Below are 8301 nucleotides of genomic sequence, written 5' to 3'. Positions count from 1 at the left end.
GAATGATACAGATAGTGCGATAAGCAAAGAGTGGGACTATGTCCCTTCCAAGGGCAAGCTGAGGAATAGTATTAAATCAAATATTTCGCTCATTATTGTAATCCACCTAGGAATTCCGTGGTGTGACGTAGCTTTCTGCCTCCTTGGTTGCTGCATCATGTGTTCGGCAATAGTGCTGCCGGACAGGGTTTTGAGAGATTAAGGTCCTAAAAAAAGAGAAAAATAACCAAATGGGAAGCCCCTAGTGTGGTTTAAGCCGCGTCTTGGGGCGTGCCGCAGTGTGCCCCCCTCCCCACCTGTGCCCATGGTATTTTTAATGCGTAATTATGTACACGTGGCACGAGCTTCACCATTTGGCTAGGACTGGGGTGGGGGCTGCATTGCTACGCGAGCTCAGATCGCGCCAGGCGGTCTATCTGCCGATTGCTCCGAGCGCGCTTGAAGGTGTCCGGGTTTTGAACCGCCGAATTGGTGGATTGCCTTGAGAGGCTATTTTGCGCTTCTGCTGCGAGGGCCACAGTGTGCTCCTCTGTTCGGAGAGAGCACCTATGTTTCCATTTACTGTAATAACCCCGCGAGGTCCTGGCATCTTGAGCTTGAGGTATGCATAATGCGGTACCGCATTGAATTTCGCAAATGCGGTTTGCCCGAGCAGTGCATGATAACCACTGCGGAACGGGACTATATCGAAGATTAACTCTTCACTTCGGAAGTTATCCGGGGATCCGAAGACCACTTCCAGTGTAATTGAGCCTGTGCAATGGGCCTCTACGCCTTGAATGACGCCCTTGAAGGTCGTTTTTGTGGGTTTGATCCTTGAGGGGTCTATACCCATTTTGCGCACTGTGTCCTAATAAAGCAGGTTCAGGTTGCTGCTGCCATCCATAAGGACTCGAGTGAGGTGAAATCCGTCAATGATTGGGTCCAGAACCAGTGCGGAGAATCCGCCATGACGGATACTAGTGGGATGGTCCCTGCGGTCGAAAGTGATCGGATACACTACTGGAATCTGGCACTTTGCCATCTGCCATGGCAGATGGCAAAGGCAAGGTCGGCGGATGGCAAAGGCTTTGCCATCTGCCAGCAGATGGCAAACAGTTTGTCTGAAACCCTGCCGGCATTTTGCCGTCTGCTGGCTGAGGGCAAAGAGCCTGTGGCTTTGCCATCAGCTGGCAGATGGCAAAGCCTCTTAACGGGGTTAGCCCCGTTAGAAGGCTAACGGCATACTTTGCCATCAGGCAGCAGATGGCAAAGGTTGCAGGCTCTTTGCCGTCTGCCAGCAGATGGCAAAGGCTGCAGGCTCTTTGCCGCCTGCCAGCAGATGGCAAAGTATGCAGGCTCTTTGTCGTGTGCCAGCAGATGGCAAAGGCTGCATGCTTTGCCGTCTGCCAGCACATGGCAAAGAGCTCTGCCATATGCTGGCAGATGGCAAAGAGCCCAAATAGGCCAGCCCAAATTTTACATGTAGATGACACGTGGCCTCTTTGCCATCTGCCAGCTGATGGCAAAGCTCTTTGCCATCTGCCAGCAGATGGCAAAGTGACTATATTGCCCCATTTAATTTTGTTTTTTCTTATATCAATTCATTTTCACAGTAAATCAAACACAAATATATTTATATGACCAATATAGCATATTCAACACATATTACCAATAGTCATGAACACATATATTCAATACATGTTACCAATAGTAGCAAGTTTCATCCGTACATATACATAGTTTCATCAATATTACATAGTTTCATCCATAGGTAGCAAGTTTCACAAGGTCAAAAAAAAACTAAATACAAGCACTCCATCAACCCAAGCTTCCGTGATCTTAAGCAAATCTGTAAAATGGGGAAGAATAAAGTTAGAAGAAGAAGACTAGAAGAAGATTATTATGATGCAACTAAAATGTGAAGATTATTATGATGTCCGAGTTCAATTTGTTTTCTATCATGTCCTATCATTGTGTTGTTCACTCCAAGGATTAATTCCCAAATATACTCACCTGCAATCTTGGATGCCATATATCATATATCCGGTTACAGTTTTTTACATCTTTGGACAGCAGAATAAATTGGTCCCATTATTAATGAACTGGTGTACACTTGATGCAAAGGAGCATGTCATCTATTAATTTCTCACTGATCGAACTACCACTGTATAGGTCATTATGTTCACATAAAAAAGGAATTGGAAGTTGAGCATGCTCTCATGTGCTCTTTGTTTCTGAATCTCCTAGACTGAGCAGAGGCAGGCACGTGGAGATGATCATGAACCAACACGTTATGGATTCTGATGTCAATGGTGGGGAGTATTTTAGAAAACGTTTCGTGCAAAAGGTGTGCTCAAGTTTAGATGCAGAGAGGTCTCCACCACTATATTCATAACCATCCGTACATTATGGTAGTTGAGGAAAGGGGCATTACCAGGGATGTGATTTTAGCAGCATCTATAGATAAATGGCTGCTACAAAGGGCAGAAGATGCATGCAGTCACCAGCATCAACTTTTGGAGTGTGCGCTACTGGGATCAGTCTCTCTAGCTTCAGGTAAGCTATTCACTCAGCCACTCAGCTATTTATGTTAGATCTAGAAGTATTTTCTATAGCACACCATGTGTTAGTTTGATCTGATAAGGTTGAAATACTATGAAGCTCATGGCAATCAATGGATTGATTTTGGGGAGTATAGTTTCTGTAATTACTGTGACAGTATGAAACATATATTGCTATATAATCAAGATTTAATGTACACTATTCAGTGTACCTAATATGACTATGATAGAGAGAACATAATATACTGTATTTTATTTGTAATTTTATATACATCTATCTATCTATCTATATGTATCTATCTATAGCTATACTAATTATATATAGACTCCCAACAAATTACACATTAATCAGAAAATAAGAGCCGTTCTATCTAATCCATGTAATCCTTGGCTGAAATCTTGACCAAGAAAAAATCAGCCAGAAAAAACTTCTTGAACGGCCCACAAATAACAAACTATCTTTTTTTAGAAGACTCGCAGTTTTAACGGCTGTAGAAGAAATAAAAGCCGAGTGAGATACTCCCTATCAACAACCGTGAAGATAAGTTAGAAAAAAACATGAAAGGATATACAAAAGCGCTTAAAAGGAGAAGAAGCCGAAAGAGATAAGGGTCACAGTCCTTTCACGTACAAGCCAAGGACACCCCAAAAGTATCTACCTTCTCCACGTCTCTTTCTCTCTCCTTTAAGAAAACAACCTGAAGCAACAACAGGCCATGTAATCTCCATGGTCTCCTTAGCCCCAGGAACAATTCATGTTGCTCTCAAATTGTGCAAGCAAGTTCGGGCGTCGATCCAATGTGCTCAAGGAGTGTATTGCATCACAATTGTTTTGTTAAGGTTTGTTTTCTCATCTAGATGAGGTTCGTTTTCTCATAATCTTTTGTTCTGAATTTCTTTCTTCCCTTGAATCTACCATGACTTTGGATCGGGTTCAATTTGTTTTCTATACTATCATGTGATAGTGTTCTGCTTTCCAAGGATTAAATCCCGAATATTTTCACCTACAACATATGGATATCTAATCGAGATCATCAGGTCAGATCTGGTGAGCTTATAAATTAAACCTGGTGTCTAGACAAGCAACATCACAAGAAGGAGCATCCTTTCAGTTGTCAACATCGAGCTGGTCAAGCTACTCCAAATTCAATTTTTGCACCGACAAAATATGTCCAGTAACTTTCTGTGAATCACATGTGACAACAACTATTTTTTCTGACAACTACAGGTTAAATAGATCATGACCAGCTACATCGACTGCTCTTAACTGATTCCTACCTGCAGCTCTATAAATAAGCAAGTGTTCATCTGATACCTATTGACTGTAGATTGGGGATAATTAGCAACATAATATTGATACATAGAAATACTGAGTGAGAGTATGACCAGCTGCATCGACTGCTCTTCTAATAATTCCGCATCAGCTGCCACTCATCTTGACGTCCACGCCAAGCCTCATATAGATGGTAGGATATCTTCTGTACATAGTAGTTCTTTTGTAACCTGATTGTAATATCATTAATGATGTATCTATGTAGTCCATATATATGTGAATATGAGACGGGCGAGGTGTGCAATTAGCAGCCCGTTCTTTCTGAGCTATACGAGTTTTTCTTGGTTATCCTATTTCGGCGGTTTCATATTTAGAGAAGCTTATGAAATTACACATCATATGCCTATTTAATAAGGATGTGTGTTTTGGCTGATTGAGGTTAATAAGCAACAATATATTGTAAATAAAAATATTGAGCTTTTCCCAATTTGTGGCGCCTAAGTTTTATTTTGGCAGTTTCATATTACAAAACGTTATGAAACTAAATAGCATAGAATTCCTGCAAAAAAAGAAACCGTGCTTTTGATAAATAATAAGATGTCTGCAAATGGTTTCGCATCTTGTAGTGATGCTATGAGAACTTTGAAATATATGATAAATTTTTACTAACAATATCAATGATAAATATATGGTTGTTTTTGTAAGTTGCATTGCTTAAAGATTTTTCGAAAGCAATACCTGAATCTGGCTTTTGTATAGTTCTTTTTGTTTTACCTTTTTTATGGATTAACTTAGCACATATACTGTAATTATTTTTGTTCTGAAGGGGACTATAGGAGGAAAGGTAATACGAGATGATCATCGCACTTCTCCAAATCTGCTTTATCCATGTTCTACCACTATGTTGTCTCTCTCTCTTTTCTTTCATACCTACTATTTGTATAAGGTCTGTACGTTCAAATTATCTATCTTACGATATTTTTTGTTGATCGGAATGCTTACTACCTGGCCCTGTACTACGTAATGCATGCAGAAAATATCCAGATTGATCTGAATTGTATACTTTTAAATTAAACCAAATATAATGCATGTGAAAAACCAGTTTCAGTATTCATTTTTCACTTTCCCCGAGGCACATGCTCTAAAAGATTATTTTTTTGATATTCTTACGGTGAGAGAGACATAGGTCAAACTCTCAAAGAATTTGTTGAGGAAGATGATTCCTCTACATAGTCTATATATGTGAACTATGAACCCTTTGGTTCTTTACACCGGCGTGAGTATATGATGCAGAGAATAAAGTGCTTTCCATTTGACCTGTTGGTCAGTAGCGTACACGTTGCACTAGAAAATCATAATTTAGAAAAGGATCATTCTTAGGATCTGTTGGTTAGGACATCACTTATTGCTATATATGGATTAAATGCCCAAAAAATCCAATTCTTATGGTAAAATATAGTAGAAAGACTAGCCCGTGCATCGCACGGGTTTGACGACCAGTAGTGTTAACCACTGTATGCAGTAACTGAATTTGAAATCCACAACACAACAATGGCAATCAGCAATCAGCAATCGGCAATCGTAAACAGCCCGTGATGGAGCTCACCTCGAGCGCTTCGACAGTGAGGAGCAGGACAATGATCTTCTCGGAGAACCTCTGGCGCTCCTCGTGGTCGTGCGAGAGGCGGCGCCTATAGGAGAGGTTGTAGAAGAGGGACCGGAGCTCCTTGAGCTTGGCCTTGGCGACGGCGAGATCGCGCAGGCAGCTGAGCACCTGGGAGCGGTGGGCGAGGTGCGCCCTGTAGTTCATCTGGATGAGCAGCGCGGCATCCTGTGGCGACAGCTCCTTGGCCTTCCCCTTGCCGTTCCCCATGGCAAAGGCCTGCATCATCAGAAAGAGAGATAAATGGCAGGCGGTCAGTACACATATGACAGTAGTGCATTGCAAGGGAGCAGAATCCTCAAGCTGATATCATTCAGAGCAGAGTTCAGTCAATCTGTAGCCAGTACTAAGCACAGATCTAGAGTGTGGACACTAGCATCCTCTAAAATTCCAAATTTTCTCTCAAATCCAGCGAGAGGTAACTTGGTTCTATTGGAAATTCTACTGGAAATCACACATTTCGTTCAGATAAGGCCACAGAACCCAAACCCCCGCAAAAATCTCATCTTTTGTGTTGAGTACCGTACCTTGCGGATGGCGTCGCAGCCGGCGGTGTTGTCCTCAGGGATCTCCTCGATCTGGACGCACGTCCTCGCCGGCTTCTTCTTCTTCTTGTCAACCTCCTTGTCCTTGGCGGCGGCCTTGATCTTCTTGGGCTTCTCCAGCCTGCGCTCCTCGACCTCCAGCTCATCCTCGTCGTCGTCGAAGGCGTGAAGTCCTCCTCCCAGGTGTAGGCATGCGACCATGGCTCGAGCGAGCCTTTGCCCTTGATCTCGGTGCCCCACTTGGTCTTGGTCTTGCCTCCGGCGCCGCCCTTGGACTTGGCCTCCCACCTCCACTTGCGGTCGAATCCGTCGTCGTTGGGGGAGGCGAGCTCCGCCTCCCACTTGAGCACCCGGCCCCCGCCGCGCGGCTTCTCCTCCGCCGTCCACTTGACCTTCCGGCCGCCGGGCTCCATGGCCGCGTAGGTGTACTTGCGGCGCGCCGGTTGCGGGGTGGCCGCGCGGGCCGCGAGCTCGAGCGCGGCGACGCGGTCGGTGAGGTCGTGTAGGAGGAAGGCGTGTGGGGAGGGTATGGGGGCGGGGCGAAAAAGGGGTCGGCGGGGAGGTAGAGGTCGAGGAGGTCGGGGTGGTGGGGGAAGGCGAAGCGGGATGGGGATGGGGGTGGGAGGAAGGGGCGCAGGAGGCGGAGAGGGAGGAGGTAGGTGGTGGTGTGTGGATGAGATGCGAACATCTTTTTTTTACCTGGATGGGTGGGGAGAGAGGAAGGGGATAACCCCACAGTTTTTTTACCTGGAAAAAAATAACCCCATCCCTTTGCCATCTGCCAGCAGATGGCAAAGAATCTTTGCCGTCTACTGGCAGATGTCAAAGAGGTGGGGCTGGTACGCCGTTACATGCTTGCCGGCCATAGGATTTGCCAACCTCTTTGCCATCTGCTGGCGGATGGCAAAGATTATTGCCATCCACTAGCAGATGGCAAAGACGTTCTTTGCCATCAGCTGGCAGATGGCAAAGAGCTGGCTGATGGCAAATTCCCTGTTTCCAGTAGTGATAGGAGGACCACGGGTTGAACTTTGGGGCGACTGGCTCCAACGCATATACGTCCCTGAGCGCACGCTTCCACTCCCTCTTGGGGATGTGGGTTGCGTATATCATGTTCACCGTCCGCACTTGTGGGGGTAACCTCTTCTGTCCTCCGGTGTGTGGCTGCCGGGGCTCCTCCTCGTCATCGCTATGTGGCCCCTTGTCCTTGTTTTCGGCAATTAACTTGTCAGCCTGCTTGAACACCCAACAATCCCTATTGGTGTGATTGGCTGGCTTTTCTGGGGTGCCGTGTATTTGGCACGAGCGATCGAGTATACGGTCCAAGCTGGACGGTCCCGGCGTACTTTGTTTGAATGGCTTTTTCCGCTGACCGGGTTTAGAGCCTTTGAATCCGGCATTGACTGCCGTATCCTCGTTATTATCGTTGTTAATGTGGCGCTTATGTTTGTTGCAACGTGACCTGGTATTGCCGTCCTTGGTATCCGAAGTACCATGGTTCTTTGATATGTTATTACTACGAGCCAGCCAGCTGTCTTCTCCCGCACAAAAGCGGGTCATAAGTGTCGTGAGGGCTGCAATAGATTTCGGCTTTTCCTGACCAAGGTGCCGGGCTAGCCATTCGTCACGGATGTTGTGTTTGAAAGCCGCTAGGGCCTCTGCATCCGGAAAGTCGACAATTTGATTTTTCTTTGTTAGGAACCGAGTCCAGAATTGCCTGGCCGATTCTTCTAGCTGTTGAATTATGTGGCTCAAGTTATCGGCATCTGGTGGCCGCACATAAGTGCCCTGAAAGTTGTCGAGGAATGCGGCTTCTAGATCTTCCCAACAGCTGATGGACTCGGCTGGCAAGCTGTTAAGCCAATGCCGCGCTGGTCCCTTGAGCTTTAGTGGGAGGTATTTGATGGCGTGTAAGTCGGCACCGCGGGCCATGTGGATGTGGAGGAGGAAATCCTCGATCCATACTGCGGGGTCTGTTGTGCCGTCGTATGATTCAATATTTACAGGTTTGAAACCTTCTGGGATTTGATGATCCATTACTTCGCCTGTGAAGCATAAGGGGTGTGTGGCGCCTCTGTATTGGGCTATATCGCGACGCAGCTTGAATGGGTCTTGTCCGCTGTGTTCGGCCCGGCCGGATTTGCTTTTGTTGTATCCGGCGTGACGTTTATCGTCTCGCAGAGTGGCACGCCCTCGTGATCCGTAGATCAATCTTGCATACGTTCCTTTGTCCTCCAATATGTCTCACAAGTCTGGCGTATCTCCCCATGCATTTTT

General features: G+C 45.8%; 1 pseudogene; it reads right to left on the bottom strand.

The window, feature by feature from the left end:
- Positions 1–1683: 1683 nt before the first annotated feature.
- Positions 1684–6914, bottom strand: LOC123101198 (BAG family molecular chaperone regulator 7-like; annotated as a pseudogene).
- Between the last annotated feature and the right edge of the window lie 1387 nt (positions 6915–8301).

The sequence above is a fragment of the Triticum aestivum genome, chromosome 5A, assembly GCF_018294505.1.
Source record: "Triticum aestivum cultivar Chinese Spring chromosome 5A, IWGSC CS RefSeq v2.1, whole genome shotgun sequence".
In the NCBI taxonomy this organism is placed as follows: Eukaryota; Viridiplantae; Streptophyta; class Magnoliopsida; order Poales; family Poaceae; genus Triticum; species Triticum aestivum.
This window is presented reverse-complemented; position numbering and strand designations above follow the sequence as displayed.